Below are 24,044 nucleotides of genomic sequence, written 5' to 3'. Positions count from 1 at the left end.
ACCCTTCTTGCATCCAGAGAGTCTTTGAGGATTGAGACTATGTGCCTGTAGATCCTCATTTGTTCCAGCTTGAGGTTAGCATCCTGCACAAAGCATCCAACAAATAAGATCTTCAAACTAGGAGCTTGAAAATTGGGAACAAATAGGCAATAATTTATGAGCTTCCAAGGGTTGGTACTAAGGGGGAAAGGATGGGGGTGTTGGTTTGGCAGTTGAGGCAGGCAGAATTACTAGTGGCTTACCTCGAGGATTGACTCCCGTGTTGATAGCAGCCACTCCCGGTCTGTGTCGGTGGAGAATGCTAAGGGTACCATCGGGGGAGGACTAAGGGGGGACCTTATGAGGAGGGCACGGATGCAGTTCTGCTGGCGCTACACGGGAGTGTCCCTTGGAAAGGTATCACCACTTTTCCAACTTCCTATAGTTGCTCTGCAAAACCCTGAGGGAGGTTCTAAAAAAACTGTTGGTGTTAAATAGACTAGTGGAAATGCCTGAAAAGCACGGCCTAGGTTCTGGCTGATGAGTGGTCTGTGAGACGGTGGGTTGGAGTACCACCATGCATTTTCATGAGAGGTAGACGTGGGAGGGAGAAGCAATGGTACCACCCCCCCTAGATTAGGGGAGGTAATGGGAGGGCACAACATAACAGTTAGGTCAGCATGGACTTAAACGTCTCCTTCACATTGGTATTCTGTTACGCCTGTTCGCTTGCTATTACACTTTTATGAGGTCAGTACCAAGTGAATAAGGGAAGGAAAACTATGTTTGATGCACCTGTTCACTTGGTACTCACCTCAAAAAATTTAAATGATATCTACTATTACACTTTTCTGAGATCGATACCAAGAGAATAAGGGAAGGCAAATGTAATAGGCATAGCTGCCTATTACGGGACTGTGCTCACAAAAATGCAAGAGAGAGAAGCACCACACAGCATTAGAGAGAGAGAGAGATAGATGTTCACGTCTGCAGCCATAACTCATTAGATTGGTTATTATTGAATTAATACAAAGGTCACAAGAACCCATTCTTATAGGTTTTTCGTGTCCCCTCGCTCCTCATGACTCATGTCTCTTGGCACCCCCCCATTCCTAGGTAAGGTTCACACCATACGGCCAAGGCATCCTGCAGCTAACACTTGGCAGGCACGGTGGATTGTGCGAACCCACAAGTGACCCTTGATTAGAAGTCAAGTGCAATTTGTTTTTACAAATCTTTTTAGGCATAGCCGAGGCAGAGAACCTCAAGTGCAATAAGTACATTTCCAACATCATGAACAAAAAAAGGAAATCGTGTCTTTTTCGCAGCACACTGGCAAGCGCAACATTGCATGGTCCTCTTTGCCTCATAACCGCAAAAAAATTTGACCGTCCCTTCATGAATTTGATGCCTAGTCATAGGCGCTCCATTCGCTCTTCATCGATATGTCCCTATGCCGCATGAACCTTCATCACTTGGACATCACCGCCCTCGGTGCAATTAAAAGAGGAACATGGAAGTTTGAGACTTTGAGCACAATGAAGAACAAGTACAAGAATTTCCCCATCGCAACATTGTTGGCTGCACCCCTCAAAATCCGCATCTCCACAATTTACTTCTTCCACAACACTTTGCTCTCGTGCCGTATATCATGCATCCGTGCTCGCATGAGCATCCCATTGATTTCTTAATTCTGCATAAAGACACCTCTCTCTACAAGAAGACTGCTCCATCTATTTGTTGAAACCCGAAGTCCCAGAACTCTGGACCAAATTCTCCTCACTTCTATCACCTTTTGCGGTACTCCCTTTGGCTATTCCCTTTCAAAGAACTCTCTAGAGGACACCTCATTTTTTTGACATTAGGAGGGCAAACCAGCAAAATGCGACCAGTCTCTCTTAGAACCGCCTGCTCCTCGCCGTACATCGGGATCTCCATGCCCATTCTTTCTCCCTCTTGGCGGCCCCTGCAAAACCCAATCAACTCCTTTCTGGCGCAACCCACTCGCACAACACCCTTCTTGCTTCCTTTTCTCAGGGTGCACATCTCACTCCTCCTCTTGCCCACTCTGGCCATGGTTGCCTTCTTCTCACCTGTGTTCTTTGCTATCCCTGCATATCGGCTTTTCAATCTTGATTCGCAGTAGTACCACAGACCGCTCTAATTCCCCACCCTTCTTTGGCATCTCCTCAATGCCGCAATTTGGAGAGAGAGTCATATCGTAACCATGCATAAAGTTCCGCATAGTGGAAGAACCCCGCAATGCAGCACTCCAGACATCCAATGGTGGCCACCCTGTATGCCGCACAGGTACCCTCCATGCGCTAGTACAACCAACACGCTTCTACTCCTCCATAATCAATACTTCTTCTCTCTGTAAAGCCTCTCAAATTGCCAATCTTCTCGCAACCTATTCTGCAGTGATTGACTCCCTCACCGCAAATTTGCTCTATAGTGATCACCTTGGACAGTGGCATTGCATTGGCACCATCTATGGCCACTAGACCGTTCGGAAAACAGACTGACAACAAGCAGCACCCGCTTGTACTATTGCAGAACAAACAGAATCTGGATCAACCATAGCCCGCTGCCCTTTGACCACTTTGGCTTACTGCCACATAGCCCTCTTGTAGCGCCTGACTAGATTGCAACATCACCATAATTTCCATCATTGGGAGTCCTCACAGCACATCCGTCGATGCTAATCAACGCAAAAACCCAAACTACTGAACCCTTATGGTTGCCCCCATCAGTCTCCATTGGTCTGCATCCCTACGTTGCGGCGTAGTCAAAAGAAGCCTCCCATGTATGGTCCTCTTCGGCAGCAATCCTTCTTTGTGACAATCTGTAATCATGCCTTCAGTTGTGCAAGGTTTTCTGTAACAGATTGTGGTAGCACTTTCCTCCCTCAGAACATCGCTTTCAGTGACTTGATCCCAAGAACCACCCTGACAGCGCATACATTGTGGCTGCTCTTGATTTTTACTCTGCTTCTCGCACGACCATCATCACCAAAGGTCGTGGAGGTTCGATCAACTGCGTTGTCGCCAAGTGTAATAGGCATGGCTGCCTATTACGGGACTATGCTCACAAAAATGCAAGAGAGAGAAGCACCGCACAGCATTAGAGAGAGAGAGAGATAGATGTTCACGTCTGCAACCATAACTGATTAGATTGGTTATTATTGAATTAATACAAAGGTCACAAGAGCCCATTCTTATAGGTTTGTTGTGTTCCCTCGCTCCTCATGACGCATGCCTCTTGGCACCCCCCCATTCCTAGGTAAGTTTCCCACCATACGGCCAAGGCATCCTGCGGCTAACAGTAAACTGTGTTCGATGCACCTGTTCGCTTGGTACTGACCTCAAAAAATCTAAATGATATCTGCTATTACACTTTTGTGAGGTCAGTACCAAGCGAATAAGGGAAGGCAAACTCTGTTCGATGCACCTGTTCACTTAGTACTGACCTCAGAAAATATAAACTATGTTTGCTATTACACGTCTCTGAGGTCAGTACTAAGCGAATAAGGGAAGGCAAACTCTGTTTGATGCATCTGTTCGCTTGGTACCGACCTTTTTTGAAATCTTAAGTCCCTTGTGCTGACAAATGAAATGTCGTTTTCTATTATGCTATATGTAGAGATGCCTCGTGCAAAGGCCACGCCTAGAAGGGCAACAAGTGACTCTTTGAATGCTCCAGCAAGAACGCACCGATATGAGGCGCATAGAGATGTACTGCAAGAGCTGCGAAGGATCGAAAGACACGTTCAACCAACCATTCCACGTCTTCCTTTCCAATGAGTAGTGCAAGAGATTTGTGAGCAGTGGAGAGTCGACATGCAATGGGCCAACAATGCACTTCTCTGCCTCCAAGAAATTACAAAAGACTACCTCATTGAATTCTTTAGCGATGGATATATACTAGCTGCCCATGCACATAAAAATTCTTCCACTGTGCGGGGGGCCTTCGGCATCTGGTACGTGGATTGAGAAGGAAGAGATTGTGATGCTCTTTCTCTCTTAGCCTCTCTTGCCTGCACCACGCTCTGATACCATGTAAAGAATAAGGATGCAAGAGAGCTACACAAGACAAGCACAAAGCACACAGAGATGGAAAGCTTCTTCTTCTACTTTGCTAAGAAAAGAGAGTACAAAATGACTAAGTGCTAAAGCTGAAAAGTAGCACATATGTACATGCAGTCACTATGTGTGAACTCACTAGAAGCATACTAGGCTGGCACTATAAGTGTAGTCCAGTTGTAGAATCACTGTCAGATATCCTCTGTGTCGGTCACCTAATGTGCCAGTGAGTAAATGCCGTAAGCGGCCAAGACCCGTAGTGGATGCCAGCTCAAGATGTAGAGCTCCACATCTCAACACGGACACCTCGCCCCAGGTGCCATATCCAAAGAGTGGTGGTTCAATACATCTTTATCCACGTACAATTGCGCACCCACCAACAAACGAGTATAAAACGAATTGTGGTTTCTATATCCCAAAACCCCGAAGTACTGACATTTTTGAGAAAAATTTCGGACCAAACTTTACTATATCCCTGCATCTCACTCAGCTCTCTAGCCTGGATATCACCTATCCATGTCATCTGGAACATCGGGGGGGGGGGGGGGGGGGGGGTAGTCCGATGTATCGCAAGACGCCTCGCATCCTCTAGTAATTCACCTCATTGAGGAAAAATCTCATGGCCATCTGTGGCCTGCATTTGAACCAGCCCCTATTGATCCATTAGGAGCAACACCTGTATTTTTACCTCTCGTTTACCAAGACCAAAAAACGGCTCTGATCCTTTGGGCTCAGCCTTGCATCTCTCGAGCATGTTCCATTGTGCTATCATCTCAGCACCTCCACACATGCGGGTCATTCCATAATCGGGCGCATCTGAGGCGCATCCCAACATTGGTTCCCTTCTCCCGGGTCCCATATGGCATCCTTCCAATATTCAGCCTTTCCACATGAGTGGCCCAAAGAAGCCAGCGACCCCATTGCGGAGCCCCAGCCATGATGCATCATACCCCTGCTTTCACATACCCAAATCTCGCAAAGTTGCCCACCTTGAGACCCACTATTGGTCACTGCCACCGTTTTGATCAAGGTCCTAAAACAAAATCATTCAAAAACTTGCCCCACCCCTGCACTTCAATGGGTAGCTCTCCTAGTGCCTAATGAAAATAGTCCTTGACTAACAATATCATCATGATTTTTTTTTTGCCCAGATAAGTATTTTGCCTAGTACCACATTCCTTAAAGATGCAATTTGCCCAAAGAGAGGCCTTTTTTTGCGCATCTAGTGAAAATGGCACTGATCTTCCTTGCCACAACCATTTGGGTCAACAAAAGCTCACCAATAACTTTTCGTTCTTTCATAAAGGCATCACATGTGGCATACAAAGTAAACAATGCATTTCCAAGTATGCGTTTTTCAAACAGCCCCTACCTAGCATTCTCATCATGAATTCTCTCAAGCACATGAAAGAGACACATGCCTTCAAAGTGCAAGAAACTAGATACTCAATCATCAAACCTTGTGTTCCGCTTCACATCATGAGCAATTCTGGAGCAGCCTTAAATAAGAATATACCCAACCTGTTATCACTAGGGTCTGTGGCTAGCTATGATATATGGCATTTTCAATCCCTCAAATATTGGACAAGAGTAAATTGATTGCACGTTTGAGACCTCAAGCGGAACACATGGTAGAGAGAGAGAGAGAGAGAGAGAGAGAGAGAGAGAGAGAGAGAGAGAGAGTACATGGCAGAGAGAGAGAATTATATTTGACTTCAACCATTCACACCCTGTTGCATCAACTTGAAAAGAGAAGGATATCAACATGCTGCATCGAATTCAGAAGAACGCGTAGGGGGGGAGGGAGAGAAAGAGAGAGAGAGAGAGAGAGAGAGAGAGAGAGAGAGAGAGAGAGAGAGAGAGAGAGAGAGAGAGAGAGAGAGAGAGAGAGAAGAGAACATGGCAGAGAGAGATAATTATATATGACTTTAACCATTCACGCCCTGCTGCATCAACTTGAGAAGAGCGGGATATCGACTTGAGAAGAGCACTTTGAATAAAGCAGAAGAATTGAAGGTCGCGTGAGATAAAGTGGGAGAGAGAAAAGTCACGATCTAAAGTCGCAATCTCATTTGTGTCTTTTCGCTAACGTGGCATAGCTCTCCTTTGAGCTTTTAAAAAATAGTCTTTGGGCTAACTGCCGTAAACATAGCCTACGAAGGGTGTCAAAATCGCTGAGCATAATCATGACAAATGCACATGGGCCGCCACGATATTGTGACATAGCTAAGTAGATAATAGAGTCTCTTACTTATGTTGGAATTAGAGTTGCAGGAAAACACACACAGCTTGGAGAACATGAAGGAAGCTCAAGGCACACAACCGAGAGTGTATTATATTGTTTGCAATGAAAAAGATAGATAGCCCTAAAATGATGGGCATATATACAAACCATGAGGGCAACATGAGGAGGAACTTGACAAGTGTCCCTTTTGCTTTCTTTGCACTATGCATGCCTTGTGTGAGTGTGTGGGTGTTCTCTCTCATCCCCCCTCATGTAGGGCTCGCCCCCTCCTTGTAGGGATTGAATCTTTGACTTTTTGACACCTCAAGCCCCTCATGCATAGGCCCAATTCCCACCACAAGCTTGGCTCATAAGCACTTTAAGCTTGGGCTGGGTTCTCACCTCAAGTGCAACCCTATCATCTCAAGCATGTCAAGCACCTCAAGCATCTTAATAATTAAGCATCTCAAGCACCTCAATCATCAAGCACCTCAAGAACCTTAGTCATCAAGCATGACAAGCACGACAAGCACCTCGAGCTGGGTCGGGTTCCCGCGCCTCAAGCTCAGCCATAGCTTACCTAAGGTCAAAGGCCCTTTACACACATTATTGGAGGTCTTCAAGAAAGCTAACCCTAAGGTCTTATGCTCCATTTGTTAGCCTTGCTCTTTGATAGACCATCTCTCATTTGGGCCCCTTTACCATTGGCCCCGTGTTGAGATAGATCTATAAGCACATGTCTATATCTTAACACTTGTTCCCGTTTATTCTCCTATTTTAAGTGATCAATTTAATATGAGAAAATCATTTGGGTTGGTTAGATATTAGATATTAGATTTTATGATATTACCTCTCTCTTGGAATCATACTTGTCCTTGACTATGAGGTAGAAGAGATAAAGCCTTAGTCATTAGTCAATTTTACTAAGCGGGTAGAGGATCCCTTTTTACCCTACGACATCTTTCCAAGATGGATGACTAATCCATTTGGTGCTTGGGAGACATAGCTGCCACAAGCATGTCTTCTCTTTAGTCCATTTCATTCTCCCAAAATAGAGTGACAAATTCTACTTGGTGTTTGAGAGACGTCGTCATCACAAACATGATTCTAAGCATGCATACTAGTTAAATTTGTGCACAATTAAAAAGAGGAATTTAAAAGAAATTTGTACATTTGCTTACTCTATTGTAGCATTGTAAGCATTGACAAGGTTCATACTATCCTTAAGCTGTATTCCTTGCATCCATCTAGCATCTTCAAAAAGATAATTTTTGAACTTAATAAGATACCGTTGGATAATCTTACCATGTCATAGTACCTTGTCTTCATGCCGAAGAACAGCTTCGGGTTGTAGCACCTCTTCTTGGTCTTCAACTTCGGGAGGGTCTTCAATAATTGGTTCAGTTTTGGTGGCTCTCCTATGTAGGGCTTAAGTAGGCTTACATGAAAGGCATTGTGTATGATCCAATGGTTGGTCAACTTGAGTTGATAAGCCATCTCATTGATGGGCTTCAAGATTTGGAAAGGACCACAGTATCTTTTTGCTAGTTTAGCATAATACTTTTGATGGCCCGTTGGATTTTTGCCCGTCGTTTGCCTTAATCGAGCCTCAGGAAACCTGAGTAAGACCCAATCATTTTCTTTGAACATTAAGGCTCTTCTGTGCTTATCAGCAGCAACTTTTTGCCTTTGTTGAGAGATGTATATAGCCTCCTTAATCTTTTGAAAAGATTCTTGTAGGTCACGGCTATGCTCATCGGTGGCGAAGATCTTCCCATGCACTTTGAGTAGCAATGGACTTTTAGGTCTTCCCTCAATGATCTCAAAAGGTGCTTTTCCTATAGAAGTATGTACAATATTATTGTAGGCATACTCTACAAGAGGTAAGTACTTTTTCCATTGTGAGCGTTGATCTACTTCAGTAGCATATGTCTTGAGTAGATCGAGTATCGTAAGATTGGCTATCTCACTTTGGCCATCCATTTGTGGGTGATAGGCCGAAGAGAAATTCAATCTTGTTCCTAGATTTTCAAAGAGACCTTTCCAGAAAATACTGGTCATTCTAGGATCTCTATCTAACACGATGGATTTGGGTAATCCATGGTGCTTGAAAATATGAGATATGAAGAGAGTTGCCATTTGATGTGCCTTAATAGTCTTTTTGACAGGAATAAAATGTGTTTGCTTGCTAAACCTATCAAAAATATTGTCTATATTCCTGTATCCCCATGGATAGACTTGGGTAATCCAAAGATGAAATCCATGGATATACTCTCCCATGGTGAATTTGGGTTACTATCATGCCGTAGGATTTTGACACTCTTGGGAGGCTGCACTTCCGCTACAATGGACTGCTTCAGCCAGTACCTATCCGAGATATGAGAACAATGGATATTCTTAACATCTCCCCTCTCCATCCTCGTGCACAACAGACAAAGCTGTCGATGGTTGAATTAAACACCAGAAGGACACAATCACGGGTCAAGAGAAATGACACAGATGGGCAGGCTGAGCTAGCCGCAGAGGAGCATGAGAAAGCCAGGGTGGACCCCGAGGCAGTCATGGAAGAAATAGAGACAGTTATGGAGGAGCCAGCTAGACCCCAAAATGAGCAAGTCATAGAGGATCCGGAGCCAGTAGGGGCTAATGAGGGGCATGAGTAGCAGGCTAGGGTGGACCCTGAGGCATTTATGGAGGAACCAATATTGAAGGAAAATGAGCAAGGCATGGAGGATCCAGAGCCTGTGCCTATTAGGGAGGACCCTGTGCCCACAGATAAAGCTCAAGAAAGGCAAGGGCGAGGCTCTGCTTCACAAGGGCCATCCAACGAGGAGACTTTATCAGATGAGTCGATTATTTTAGAGCAAATCAACGAAGAGAACAAAGAGGAGTTGCAAGTTCTGCTCAACGGAGCACCTCTGCATGCACATATACTGCTGCCTAGAAGGTCAGAGGAGGCCTGCATTTTCAACCTTAATCAACAAGACTTCCTGTGCATGCGCAGTTTCACCAATCCCAACGCAATGGACGGGGTCGTCAACATTGCTTTGTGGTAATTCTCATGCTCTTTAAAAGTCACGGTTGGTTCATGAAATGGCTCACTACCAAGACATGGATCAATACCAAGCGATTCAGTGGCTTATGGAGTTGGATAGGGATACTACTCACTCGGTATGGACCCATGTCTTCGCGGTAGTCATCTAGGTTTTCTTTATAAGTAACGGTTGGTTCATTAGATGGCTCACTACCGCTAAGACATGGGTCAATACCAAGAGAGTCAATGGCTTATGGAATTCGATAGCTGCCCTAGTTGCTCGGTATTGACTCATGGGTTTGTGGCAGTGATAGCCCGCTGAAATATCTTAAGTCTAGTCTCTTCCATTGATTCATGCTACGCACGGTGTCTCGCTTCTACCCCCTGAGGTTCAAAAAAATATATACGTAATAGATCTGCTAATATTGCCTATGTTGTAGAATACCAAAGTTTCCTTTTTGGCTTTGATAGGCTGGTTGAGTCAATTTTGATCTAGCGTGCTTTCTGGTCACTGCATACAATCAATCGTGAGTTTTTTCTTGCCTTGTAAAAACCATGTTGCATTTAGGATCTTTCTCCTCATCTTTGATGGTTTTGGTGTAGTGATCATTGGAATCTGTTGTTATTTGACATTGAAGAGAAGATTGTTTACTAAGCAAACTCCGGGCAAATCAGGGTGTTTCATGGTCGTGTAAAAATGTAAGGCACATCTGGGTACATTTGGAAGTAGTGTCTCTTTGTAATGTGTTGCGGACTCAGGTGGTTATGTATGTAGTGCCGCAAAAAAACTTGTATGCTGTGTAGAACATGTTTTGTTAGAACATGATCTAGGGAATACCATCCGGCACGAACGGGTAACTATTCCCACACAGGTTGATGACTATAGTTGTGGCTAGCGAACTTGTTTGAATTCCTTATTTCTCCTCATTCAAATTTTGGATGTACCGAACATAAGTAATCGTGCTATTTCATTGTTTGCTGCAGTGTTTGTATTGAAAGAAGCAACATCTTTACTTACTTTTCTATTATCACGCTTCTATAGGAGCTTCAATTACATTACTACACCCCCAACGATGTGCAACATTTTTTTGTAATGGCCATCCAGCATATTATAATCTTGGTAAAAAAACGTACAAGAGAGGAAGGGGCAAGATCTGAGGAGTTCGAACAGGCTCGTGTTAACGAAATGATGCAGCGCTACAATCAGACTCAAGAAGACGTTCGAAATATGCAAGAAGCAATAAATCAATATTATGCAAACGCCGCATAAGTAGAGGAATAGGCTACACGTCGACGGCAAGAGCAAGAACAGAGGGAAGATTCACAGGTGCAAGATGCATGGGAAGCCATGGAAGAGGCCTATGATTTCGAACGATGTAAAAGGATGCCCAAGAGCAGCGTCCCCAGAGGCAGAAGTAGCAGCAACCGGAGCAGAGGGCAGGGGAGCGGTGGTAGCAACCGCGAGAGAGGACAGAGGACCAATGGCAACAACTAGGGGAGAGGACAGGGGACCAGTGGCACAAACTGGGGGAGAGGACAGTAGCAAGGAAAGGGAGCAATAACTTGTATAAATCTTGACACAAACAACACAATTTGTAAAGTTTTGAGACAATGAAAAGTGTACATTTTTTAAACATTGTTTGATCGCCACAAAATGTCGAGATGTATTAGTCATTTTGAAGAGTACATCATGGTTTGCATGGGATCAAAGCTCATTGCGTGCACAAGGTATGTGACCTAGCTTCCGGTGGAAGCAATTAAGTGAAGTGTATTTTTGAGTGACTCCTTGCACAATGTTGTTTTCTCCTTGCGTCTTGGAATTTGAAAAGAAGAAAAATTTAGATTCTCTTTTAATGTATTAAAGACAATCAAAATTCATCCATTTAGTAAGCACCTTTCTATTGTTGAGACTGAATGCATACAATTCCGGCAAAAGTGGAAGTTCTTCACATGTAAGATCTACCATGATCTGTGCAGGAGTTATGCCTGACATTGTCTCCATCACAGTAGCACGGGACCATAAAAAAAAATTCCGGCCCTATAACATCATCATTTAGATTATGGTTCCTTACCCAACCCCTAACATATGTGAGGGCACAGCCGTTGGTGGATTCCTCTTCCAAGTGAAGAAGTTTCTAAACATTTTAGCGCAGGGAAATGGATAGTTACCTGACTAATCAGGTCCACCTGTCCATTATTGACAACCTTAGTCAATCCCCACTTACCACCCCGCACTCACACATGATTTTTGTGTTGTTTAATCAGAGGTGTCTTGAGAGAAGCTGTCTAAAGGATGGTCAAACATTTCTTTCATAGGTCAATCAGTCATAACCCAATCATTTCTTTCCTATTTACGATCATTACTCATGGTTTCGTGGAAGTTACCTTCCATTTACAGCCAGTTTATCATTCCTAACCTTACGTATGCAATGTTAACTTAAAAATGAACTTTAAAAGATTTTAAGTGAACAAAATAGAAATCAACCTGGGACTGCTCGTCCATGTGCTGTGGGGCGGGAGCCCGTAGACTTTCCTCCGTTGGCCTATGGCTAGGCCCAGCCTCATGGTCATTAGTGGCCTTGTTTCTTTTGTTGCTAACATCCTCTTCCTCGGTAAGAGGATTTTCCCTGGTTCTCTTTGGAGCCATGTTGACAGCTTTATAAAAAGACTTAGTCCATTAGAATTTTAATTGAATAATCTTCTTTTTTCTTTTTTTTCTTAAACCCAAAAATAAGGACTTTTGGAGTAAGTAGGTATCCTTGATAGTCATTTACTGAGATATTCCTCTTGTAACTTATTTATGCTATAAGTAATTTTCCATAATTACCATTTAATTTGAAAAGATCTTTAACTAGGTTTATTCTTAGTCTATATTCTATTTTTAGCCTTAGTAAATCATAAATTTCTATCGGCGAGTGGATTACTCACCCTAAATTGTAATTGAATATGTTCTATCTTTAGGAATTTTCATAAATTTGATAGTAATTTATTATACCATCCATTTATGCTGAGGTAATTTTTCCACCCTTCAATAGTGATTTTGGACCTCAGATATTTATTTGGTAATTAGATAAATTCATTTACTAATTTCCTTTCTCTATTTTATACGTAAAATAGATTACTTTTATTGAAGATAAATACCTAAACTATTTATCTGAGGTTAAGGTATTTAGCATGGATTTCTGAAGGCGTGTTCTACCTTTGTTATTTATATCAAAGGTTTTTGGATTAATTTACTATATTTCCGCTTTTATTTTCCCCTAAAAATATTGTTACTTTTACTAGGATAATTAGGTAAACTAATTATCTGATGGTAAAATAATTATCACGGGTTCCCTAAGGTGAAATTAGCCTCTGATACTAAACTCTAATAGGTTTCCTAACATGTAGTTAACCTCTGATAAATAACTCAAAGAAATTAGAATCCATTTACTAATTTCCCCCTTTTAATTTGTCCTAAAAATAGAGTAATTCTGCTAAAATAATTAGGTAAATTAATTATTTGATCTTGATATAATTATCAAGGGTTCCCTAATATGTAATTAGCCTCTGATAAATAACTCAAAACATTTTGAATCAATTTCATTATTTTCTCCTTTAATCTTCTCAAAAAAATAGTTTAATTCTGCCTAATTAATTATGAAAACTACTCAAAAAATGATAAGATAATTTTTCTAGCTTAATGATTGTCTAATCCAGCTTTGATAATTACCTCAACTTAATCTAAACTTAATTAATATATTTCCCATTAATTTATGGTTAATTTGGATAATTTCAGTCCTAATATAATAGGATAATTAATTAGCTTAATATTCCCAAGCTTAATTACAATAATCAGTAGAGAATATTTAATTAAGAGAGGATTCATAAATATCCATAGGCCTAATCTTTAATTTATTAAGAAAATAGATTAATCTAGCATTGCTAATTAAGAAGGATCAGGCTAATTATGGTTTAAGTTAATCAACTAAAGCTTAATCTCTAGTGATTTCTGTGTAGTGGTCTCTCTAGATGAGAGAGAGTGTGTCAAGGCTCCGAGTCTAAATTTTTATGAAGGGAAGGGGGTCTTTTTATAGTTTTTCTGGGCCCCGGGCAGTTCCTGGCATGTTTTGATACCCCAAGCAAGTCCCCAGCTTGAAGATGGCGCCAACTACTACTAAATTAGTCTCTGGCAGGTTACCCCTAGCTCCACACTGCCCCCATATCTTCCATAATCGATTTTGGTTGATTTTGTTGGTTTCTAATGACAAAAATTGGAATATCAATTAATTCTAGAACCTTAGGATAAGAAAGTCTTTGTTAATAATTATTATTGAAACCATCCAATTTTTATTAACTAATTGAATTTCTATTGTAAACTTCCAGGACCTGTAACTTTTTCAGTTTTTATCGGATTCTGATTCTGAAAATTACTAACCATAGTAAAGCTCTGCTTATGATTCTAAAAATACCAATATCAGCCATGACTGAATCCTTCAACAGTGGTTTTCAAGTTAATTTTACAAGCTTTGTACAATTTTTAAGGTTTCGGAAAGTGGAAACCATACAATCACCCCAACTTAAGGAATTGAGATGTCCTCATCTCAACCGAAATTGGGAAAATCTTTGCGAAGTGATACTTCATCCTCCCACGTGGCGTCTTCAGTGGGATAGTCCTTCCATTTTACTAAATGTTCTCTAATAAATCTGTTTCTTAGACTCCTTTTTCTGTGTCGAGAATAAAATTTGGTTGGAGTTCAAGAATTCCCTGCTTCTGCATCACAATCTGTTCGTCATCTAGAGTGTGAGTTGGATTTGAGATGTAGGGTTTTAGAAGACTGATATGGAATACATTATGGACCTTGAGGTGCTCAGGAAATTCTAGTTTGTAAGCTTGATCACTGATTACTTTAATCACTTCATAAGGTCCACAATATTTAGGGCTTAGTTTTTTGTATTTTCTCAAGGATAACGTGCTTCTTTTTTGCCGTACCCTTAGGAATACTTTATCCCCTTGTTTGAAAACTCGATCAGACCGTTTTTTATCAGCATATTGTTTTTGGCGATCTTTGGCTGCCTGAATGTCTTGTCTTATGGCTTTGGTTTGGGCATCCATCTCCTCCAACATTTGCTTTGAAGCTTCTACTCTTGTAGTAGGGTCAGAAAAGTTTAGGGGTGATATACATTCATGCCCATAAAGAGCGTTAAATGGTGATATCCCAATGCTTTTATGAAAGGATGAGTTATAGGCGAATTCCACCAGAGGAAGAAATTGGATCCATTTCCATGGTTCTCTACTACAGTAGGCTCTAAGGATGTCTTCAATAACTTGATTCACTCTTTCTGTCTGGCCGTCTATCTGAGGGTGATAGGATGTACTGAAACATAGCTGAGTACCTAAGGATTCAAATAAAGATTTCCAGAATTGTGAAGGGAATTTTGCATCCCTGTTGACTATTCTATTAGGAAGTCCATGTAATCTGAAGATCTCTTTGATAAAGAGACGGCTTATGTCTGACGCAGTGTAATGGGATACTTTAGTCAGCATATCCACTACCACCATAATGGAGTCGTAACCCCCTTGAACAGTGGGAAGGCCTGTTACAAAGTCCATGCTAATGAGTTCCCACTTCATTTGAGGAATGTCCAGAGGTTGAAGTTTCCCAGGCATCAATATTCGTTCAGCCTTAATCCTTTGACAGGAAAGACATTGTCTGATGTAGCGACGTATATCTCCTTTCATTCCTGGCCAGAAGTAGCTTTTCTTTATGGCATTAAGGGTCTTTGCATAACTAGGGTGGCCGAAAACTGGAGTGTTGTGTCCTTCATAAAGGATTAACTCCTTTAATGTTAGATTCTTAGGAATGTAAAGCCGATACTTATAATAGAGAAGCCCATCCTCAAGTGAATAATCCTTGATTCTGTCTTTCTCTTTCTCTTTTAGGTCCTGTTGATTGATAACCCGTAGAAGTTTTTGATATTCCTTATCTTCCAGGGAAGCTTCCTTAACCTTGTTTAGGATTGGATTGTCGACTGTGGAAATAGCCCCAAGAAAAACCTTACGGCTAAGAGCGTCAACAACCACATTCTGTTTCCCTTGTTTATAATTTATTTCAAAGTCATATTCCTATAAGAGTTCTATCCATCTTCTCTGCCTCATGTTGAGGTGTTGCTTGTGAGAAAATCCATTTTAAACTCTGATGATCGGTGATTAACTGGAACTTCCCCCCTAGAAGATAGTGCCTCCAGATTTTTAGAGCATGGATGACAGCTAGGAGTTCCAGATCATGTTGGATAATTCAGCTCATGGATTCTTAATTTTCAAGAAGTAAAGGCGATTGGTCTACCTTCTTGGTTTAAGACTCCTCCTATAGCAAGACCGCTGGCATCTGTTACTACTTCAAACTCTTGAGTGAAGTCAGGAAGTTTGAGTATAGGGGCTGATGTGAGATTTTGTTTTAGTTTGAGGAAAAAATCCTCCTTTTCTTTTCCCCATGTAAGTTTGGTTGTCTTTTTAAGTAGCTGTGTCAAGGGTGCAACGATAACTACATAATCTTTGACAAAGATTCTATACCATCCTGTAATGCCCAAAAATTCTCGAATCTCACTGACCGTTTTGGGTTGTGGCCAGTCTATTATATCTTTAATCTTTGCCGGGTCCACTAAAATTCCTTCAGGGTTTATTATAAAACCAAGATAACTAACTTCGGACGTGAAAAACACACATTTACTCATCTTGGCATATAATTGATGTTGGCGTAAAAGATGAAGTAATTTACGTACATGGCCTTCATGCTCTTTTTCATCCTTGGAATATACCAGGATATCGTCGAAGAACACCAACACAAAATCATCCAGATATTCTCTGAATATATCCTGCTTGAGACGGTTAAAGGTAGCTGGAGCATTCGTAAGACCAAAAGGCATCACGATGAACTCATAATGCCCATAACGGGTGTTGAAAGCAGTTTTGTAAATATCTTCCTCCTTAATCCAAATTTGATGGTAACCTGATCTGCGATCAATTTTTGTGAATACCTTGGCTCCATGTAATCTATCAAGTAATTCATCGATGTGAGGTATAGGGTACTTATTCTTTATCGATACCTGGTTAAGTCCCCTATAATCGATGCAGAGACGTAAATATCCATCCTTCTTTTTTTGGAATAGAACAGACGCTCCCCAAGGTGAAATGCTTGGTCATATGAATCCATGTTCAATAAGCTGACGAAGCTGTTCTTTCAATAGCTTCAGGGAGGGACATTTTGTAGGGTCTTTTTGAAATTGGTTCACTACCTGGAAAGGTTTCTATTTCGTGGTCTATATTCCTTGGAGGAGGTAAATTTGAGAGATCTTCCGAAAATATATCTGAAAATTCCTTAAGCCATTCGAGAGTTGTGTTGTCCCTTGATTCATCTGCCTTATTAAGTTTTACTACAAAGATCTGTTGCCCCTTACGCAACCCCTTCAGAAGTCGACTAGCCTTAACTAAATAAGCCTTAGGCTTCCCATTTAATCCTTGTACTAATGTTTCTTCACCTAAGTGATTTTTGAAGGTTCATTTCCCTTGAGCATAGTGAATTTGGGCTTGATTTTTTATTAACCAATCCATTCCTAGCATACCATCATAGATTCATATGGGTAGAGTCCGAAAGTAAGACGTAGTCAGGGTTCCCCCTAGTTCAAACTCAACTTCCCCAGCTGTAAATTGAGATAGAACCTCTTTCCCATTTGCTAGTTCTACCACTAATTTTTTGGTGGGATATTGGTTCAATTTAAGTTTCCTTAAACATTTAGGGGAAAGAAAATAGTGTGTGCTGCCACAATCTATAAGTAGTTCAAATTTTTCACCTTCTCTATTTGTAGTGGTTTGGATAACAGCATACCGTTTCCGAGCTCCAGGGTTATCAATGGCGGCAAAAAGAGTAGCTCTTTCATCTTCCTCATCCAGCAAGGTAGGCTCTTCTACTACACCATAAGCTCTGGCTCCTCTACCTCTTCCTCTACCTCGTCCTCTATTTCTTCTACCTCTTTGATTATTTCCTTGTCCTATCTAAGTCTGAGGAGTGGTTCCGGTAGCACTCGGGGATTTTTCCCCTCAGGGCATTGACTCCTGTAGTGTCCCATTACATTGCATCCATAGCATATGATGTCTGGAAAAGTCTTCTCTATAGTGGCTGCAACTGACACTGCCCTTTGTTGGTTTCCTTGGTTATAATTTCCCCTTGCTCTTCCTCTAAAGTGATTGTAGTTGTAATAGCTCCTGACAGGGGGGTTTCCTTCAGCTACAAGTGGTTTAGCTCTTAGAAGAGCATCTTGAAAGAGATGGGTCTCATAGCTTCCAAGCGGGTACGTAAAGGTTTGTTTAGACCCTGACAGAAACGAGCAATCTGTTGTTCCATAGTCATTGGTGGGGTGTAACGTCGTAAAGACACATATTTGGTGTAGTACTCTTCCAAAGTAAGCCCTAACTGTTTGACGGCGAAGAATTCATTCATTTTGATAGCTTGGTGAGTTGGAGGAAGATATCTTTCTTTCACTTCTTGCTTCATTCTTTCCCAGGAGGGACTAATGGAAGGGTTATCTCTACAGTATTGTTTTCACTAGAGTTTGGCATCTCCGGTGAGTCGAAACATTCCTAACATTGCATGATTTTCCGAAGGAGTTCTTGCGGCCAAGAAATAATCATCCATGGCGTCGAGCCAGGCTTCGGCATCACGTTCTAAGTCGTTTCCTTCTTCCTTGAAATTTGGGAGTTGAAATTGTTTTAACAGTAGTTTCTATTCCTGGGTGGGAGTATAGAGAATTTTCGCATTTCCCTAGGTTTGTAATTAATGAAAATCTTTTAGTGATTACACTACTTTTGTTTTGTCATGCAAGTTTTCTAATCTATATACTAATGAAAACAAAAATCTGACAATCATTATCACCATCTCAATTAAACTACACAAGCATGTCATAAAACCATTGTATATAGAAAGGTTAATACAACACGGACTCGTACTATGTACAAGATGAACTCATACTATGTACAAGATGGACTCATACTATATACAAGATGGACTCATGCTATATACAATGTGTAATTCTCTAAAGCAACATCCTCTTCACCACTGGTGGGTCTGACAGGGGATCAAAAAATATGACATCTTTTGGTCCCCTAAACTTTGGGCCTACCCTCATGGGCCTGATCCTACCTGGGTATAATACTTTGGCTACCTCATCATATACCCACTGATTTTATGACACTTCTATCCCATCTTTAATAATGATCTTATCTGGATCTTCAGTCCCACTGAAAAAGAAAACTTCGATGGTCCGAAGTGTTTCTGTCCACTTGAGTCTTTTCAGATTGAGTGCCAACCCTTCTACTTGTCCCGCATCAATCAAGAAAATTCTGCCAAACTGTAACCAACTGATTCCCCATGTAGGAGGAGGGGAAAACATTACATCTAACAATTGCATGATGCTCTTGCAAAGTACAAAGTTATTGGAGTTGCAAGCAACCTCGAACATGATGTTGAAAATCACAAACTTTTGGTAAGCTTGGCGGATATTTTCCTGTATTGATAGGGAAATTCTCATTTCACAATATACCATAATTAAAAATTCAATACAACTTGTGCCTATTTTTTCAACTTTTATCCTCCTAAGCTCAGGACCTTATTAAACCATGCTCTGATACCACTTCTAAGGTCCCCAATCCCGCCGACACCAAAAACGGGATGGTACCATTGACAAGTCTCTAGGCCTACTAAAGTCAGAGTCCTTAAACAAGAAAAATTCTAGGGAATTCACCCTTACCATTGACAATGGTTTAGGCTTATAGCCCTAGAAAGAGACCTAGTCTTATCTCGCAGTGGAAACGGGACCATAAAAAAAAATTCCGGCCCTATAACTTCATCATTCAGATTATGGTTTCCTTAGCCAACGCTTTTTTCCCCCTAACATATATGAGGGCACAGCCGTTGGTGGATTCCTCTTCCAAGTGAAGAAGTTTCTAAACATTTTAGCACGCGGGAATGGATAGTTACCTGACTAATCAGGCCCACCCCCGTCCATGATTGACAACCTTAGTCAATCTCCACTTACCACCCCGCACTCACACATGATTTTTGTGTTGTTTAATTACTACCACATTCTTTTCACAATTAAAACAATAATTCCTTTTAACTTTCACAACTGCATTTCATTAATACAACCTTTGGAAACAGTATTGAAGACATTCTTTCAGCAAACAAACATCTTTAGACTTAAGACAAGGTACTGTTATTCTTAAGTATCTCTGACCAGTACTGGCTTGTCTCAAGACCATGTCTCAAGACCACCTATATAGGGGTGAAAAAAAATGGCACCCATTCCTTATTTATAAAAACCAGGGTGGAAACCGCCATCAACCAAAGTCCGGGCGCCCATACGCCAACCGACTGCCCATACAACCGGCCGGTTCCTCTAGGATAAACTTGAAAGTACTATCCATAAACATAAACAAGCACGGGGTAAAGACTCCATGCGTGCTGAGGAAACCGACTCTTCTATAATGGTATCGCCATTATTACTCATTACCTGGAGTAAAATATTTCCAAGGAATCAGAGGTGTCTTGAGACAAGTTGTCTTAAGGATGGTCAAACATTTCTTTCTTAGATCAATCAGTCATAACCCAATCATTTCTTTCCTATTTACGATCATTGCTCATGGTTTCGTGGAAGCTACCTTCCATTTACAGCCAGTTTATCCTTCCTAACCTTACGTATGCAATGTTAACTTAAAAATGAACTTTAAAAGATTTTAAGTGAACAAAATAGAAATCCACCTGGGACTGCTCGTCCATGTGCTGTGGGGCGGGAGCTCGTAGACTTTCCTCCGTTGGCCTATGGCTAGGCCCAGCCTCATGGTCATTAGTGGCCTTGTTTCTTTTGTTGCTAACATCCTCTTCCTCGGTAAGAGGATTTCCCCTGGTCCTATTTGGAGCCATGTCGACAGCTTTATAAAAAAACTTAATCCATTAGAAGTTTAATTGAATAATCTTCTTTTTTCTTTTTTTTTCTTAAACCCAAAAATAAGGAATTTTGGAGTAAGTAGGTATCCTTGATAGTCATTTTGTTGAGATATTCCTCTTGTAACTTATTTATGCTATAAGTAATTTTCCATAATTACCATTTAATTTGAAAAGCCCTTTAATTAGGTTTATCCTTAGTCTATATTCCATTTTTAGCCTTAGTAAATTATAAATTTCTATCGGCGAATGGATTACTCGCCCTAAATTGTAATTGAATATGTTCTATCTTTATGAATTTTCATAAATTTGATTTATAACCTTTCCCTCCTATACTTATGGTCTAATTTAGGCAAAATTTTACTGATAGTAATTTATTATACCATCCATTTATGCTGAGGTAATTTTTCCGCCCTTCAATAGTGATTTTTGACTTTAGATATTTATTTGGTAATTAGATAAATTCATTTACTAATTTTCTTTCTCGGTTACTTTTATTGAAGATAAATACATAAACTATTTGTCTGAGGTTGGAGTATTTATCATAGATTCGTCAACGTGTATTCTACCTCTGATATTTATATCAAAGGTTTTTGGATTAATTTACTATATTTTCTCTTTTATTTTCCCCTAAAAATATTATACTTTTACTGGGATAATTAGATAAACTAATTATGTGAGGGTAACATAAGTATCACGGGTTCCCTAAGGTGTAATTAACTTTTGATAAATAAATCAAAGCATTTTGAATCAATTTGATAGTTTTTCCCTTTTTATTTGTCCTAAAAATAGAGTAATTCTGCTAAAGTAATTAGGTAAATTAATTATCTGAACTTGACATAATTATCACAAGTTTCCTAACATATAATTAACCTCTGATAAATAACTCAAAGCAATTGGAATACATTTACTAATTTCTTCCTTTTAATTTGTCCTAAAAACAGAGTAATTCTGCTAAAGTTGTTAGGTAAATTAATTATCTGAACTTGACATAATTATGACGGGTTTCCTAACATGGAATTAACCTCTAATAAATAACTCAAAGCAGTTGGAATCCATTAACTAATTTCCCCCTTTTAATTTGTTCTAAAACCAGAGTAATTTTGCTAAAGTAATTATGTAAATTATTTATCTGAGCTTGACATAATTATCACAGGTTCTGTAATATTTAATAACCTTTGATAAATAACTCAAATCAATTGAAATCCATTTACTAATTTCTCCCTTTTAATTTGTCCTAGAAACAAAATAATTCTGCTAGAGTAATTAGTAAATTAATTACCTGATCTCGAAATAATTATTACGGGTTCTCTAACATGTAATTAACCTCTGATAAATAACTCAAATCAATTGGAATCCATTTATTAATTTCCACCTTTTAATTTGTCTTAAAAATAGAGTAATTCTACTAAAGTAATTAGGTAAACTAATTATCTGAGCTTGACATTATTATCACAGTTTTCCTAGCATCTAATTAAACTTTGATAAATAACTCAAAGCAATTGGAATCCATTTACTAATTTTCCCCTTTTAATTTTTCCTAAAAACATAGTAATTCTGAAAGTAATTAGGTAAATTAATTATTTGAGCTTCACATTATTATCATGGGTTCCCAAACATGTAATTAATATCTGATAAATAACTCAAAGAAATTGGAATCCATTTACTAATTTCCCCTTTTTAATTTGTCCTAAAAACATAGTAATTCTGCTAAAGTAATTAGGTAAATTAATTTTCTGAGCTTGACATAATTATCACGAGTTTTGTAACATGTAATTAACCTCTGATAAACAACTCAAAGCAATTGGAATCCATTTACTAATTATTCCCTTTTAATTTTTCCTAAAAATAGAGTTATTCTGCTGATGTAATTAGGTAAATTAACTATCTCAGCTTCACATAATTATCACGGGTTCCCTAGCATGTAATTAACCTCTGATAAATAACTCAAAGAAATTGGAATCCATTTACTAATTTCCCTCTTTTAATTTGTCCTTAAAACAGAGTAATCCTACTAAAGTAATTAGGTGAGTTAAATATCTGAGCTTGACATAATTATTACAGGTTTCTTAACATGTAATTAACCTCTGATAAATAATTAAAAATATTTTGAATCAATTTTTCTCCTTTAATTTTCTAAAGAAAAACAGTATAATTCTGTCTAATTAAGTATGAAAATTACTCAAAAAATTATAAGATAATTTTCCTAGCTTAATGATTGTTTGATGCAGCTTTGTAAATTATCTCAGCTTAATCCAAACTTACTTAATATATTTTCCATTACTTTATGGTTAATTTGGATAATTTCAGTCCTAATATGATAGGATAATTAATTAGCTTAATATTCTAAAGCTTAATTACAACAATCAGCAAAGAATATATAATTAAGAGAGTATTTATGAGTATCCATAGGCCTAATCTTTAATTTATTAAGAAAATAGATTAATCTAGCCTTCCTAATTAAGAAGGATTAGGTTAATTACCGTTTAAGTTAATCAACTAGAGCTTAATCTCTAGTAATTTTTGCGTAGCGGTCTCTCGAGATGAGAGAGAGTGTGTCAAGGCTCCGAGTCTAAATTTTTATGAAGGGAAGGAGGCCTTTTTATAGTTTTTCTGGGCCCTGGCAGTTCCTGACAGGTTTTGACACCCCAAGTAGGCCCTCAGTTTGAAGATGGCGCCAACTGCTGCTAAATTAGTCTCTGGCAGGTTCCCCTCAACTCCACACTGCCCCCATATCTTCTAGAATTGATTCTGGTTGATTTTGCTGGTTTCTAATGATGAAATTGGAATATCAATTAATTCTAGAACCTTAGGATAAGAAAGTCTTTGTTAATAATTATTACTGAAACCATCCAATTTTTATTAACTAATTGAATTCCTATTATAACCTTTCAGGGCCTGTAACTTTTCCAATTTTTATCAGATTCTAATTCTGAAAATTACTAACCATAGTAAAGCTCTGCTTATGATTCCAAAAATACCATTATTAGCCATGATTGAATCCTTCAATAGTGGTTTTCAAATTAATTTTACAAGCTTTGTACAATTTTTAAGGTTTTGGAAATTGGAAACCTTACAGTTTGTCGATCTGGTGATGTCAAAAGGGGAGAAAGCAAGTGAAGTTTCGAGACAGCGATGCAATCTCGCAACCACAAAAAGGCCCCCTTTTTTTAATTGAGGAGGAGGTCCCAGAGGCAAGGCGCCATGACTATTCCCTAGGGGCCTAAGGGAAGGCTCCAATGCACACACACACACACACACACACACACACACACACACACACACATAGAGAGAGAGAGAGAGAGAGAGAGAGAGAGAGAGAGAGAGAGAGAGAGAATGAGCCTAAGAGGTGGTCCGCACGTAGTCAAAGGTGGGAAGTAGTCAAGGTGTTGACATCATGTAAATTGTGCTAAAAGGAATGTCCAAGTGTGTGCAATGTAAGGGAAATTCTAAATAGAGCTCTCGAGGGCTGCACAAACATAAATGAGCCAATCTTTTATTTTTTGAGCTAGATCACTCCTAAAAGAGAAAGTTTCTTTTAAATGAATAGGGTTTTTTTTTTTTCATTTTGGACCGGAGGCCATTGTTTGCTATTGAAACTATGGATGTTGTGCCGAGTCAAGAGGGCTCCCAGTTGTTGTGTTGAGCTCGACGAGGCGTATGCCGGCTTTGAGGTTTTTGTAAATGGTTGTGTTGAATGAAAATAATCCAGCATTGTCGTATGTTTTGTGTCGGCTCCCCCTTACCCC

Source organism: Adiantum capillus-veneris, chromosome 15, assembly GCF_014529385.1.
Source record: "Adiantum capillus-veneris isolate H3 chromosome 15, ASM1452938v2, whole genome shotgun sequence".
Taxonomy (NCBI): Eukaryota; Viridiplantae; Streptophyta; class Polypodiopsida; order Polypodiales; family Pteridaceae; genus Adiantum; species Adiantum capillus-veneris.
The sequence above is the reverse complement of the archived record's forward strand: the minus strand, read 5'-3'. Positions refer to the sequence as shown.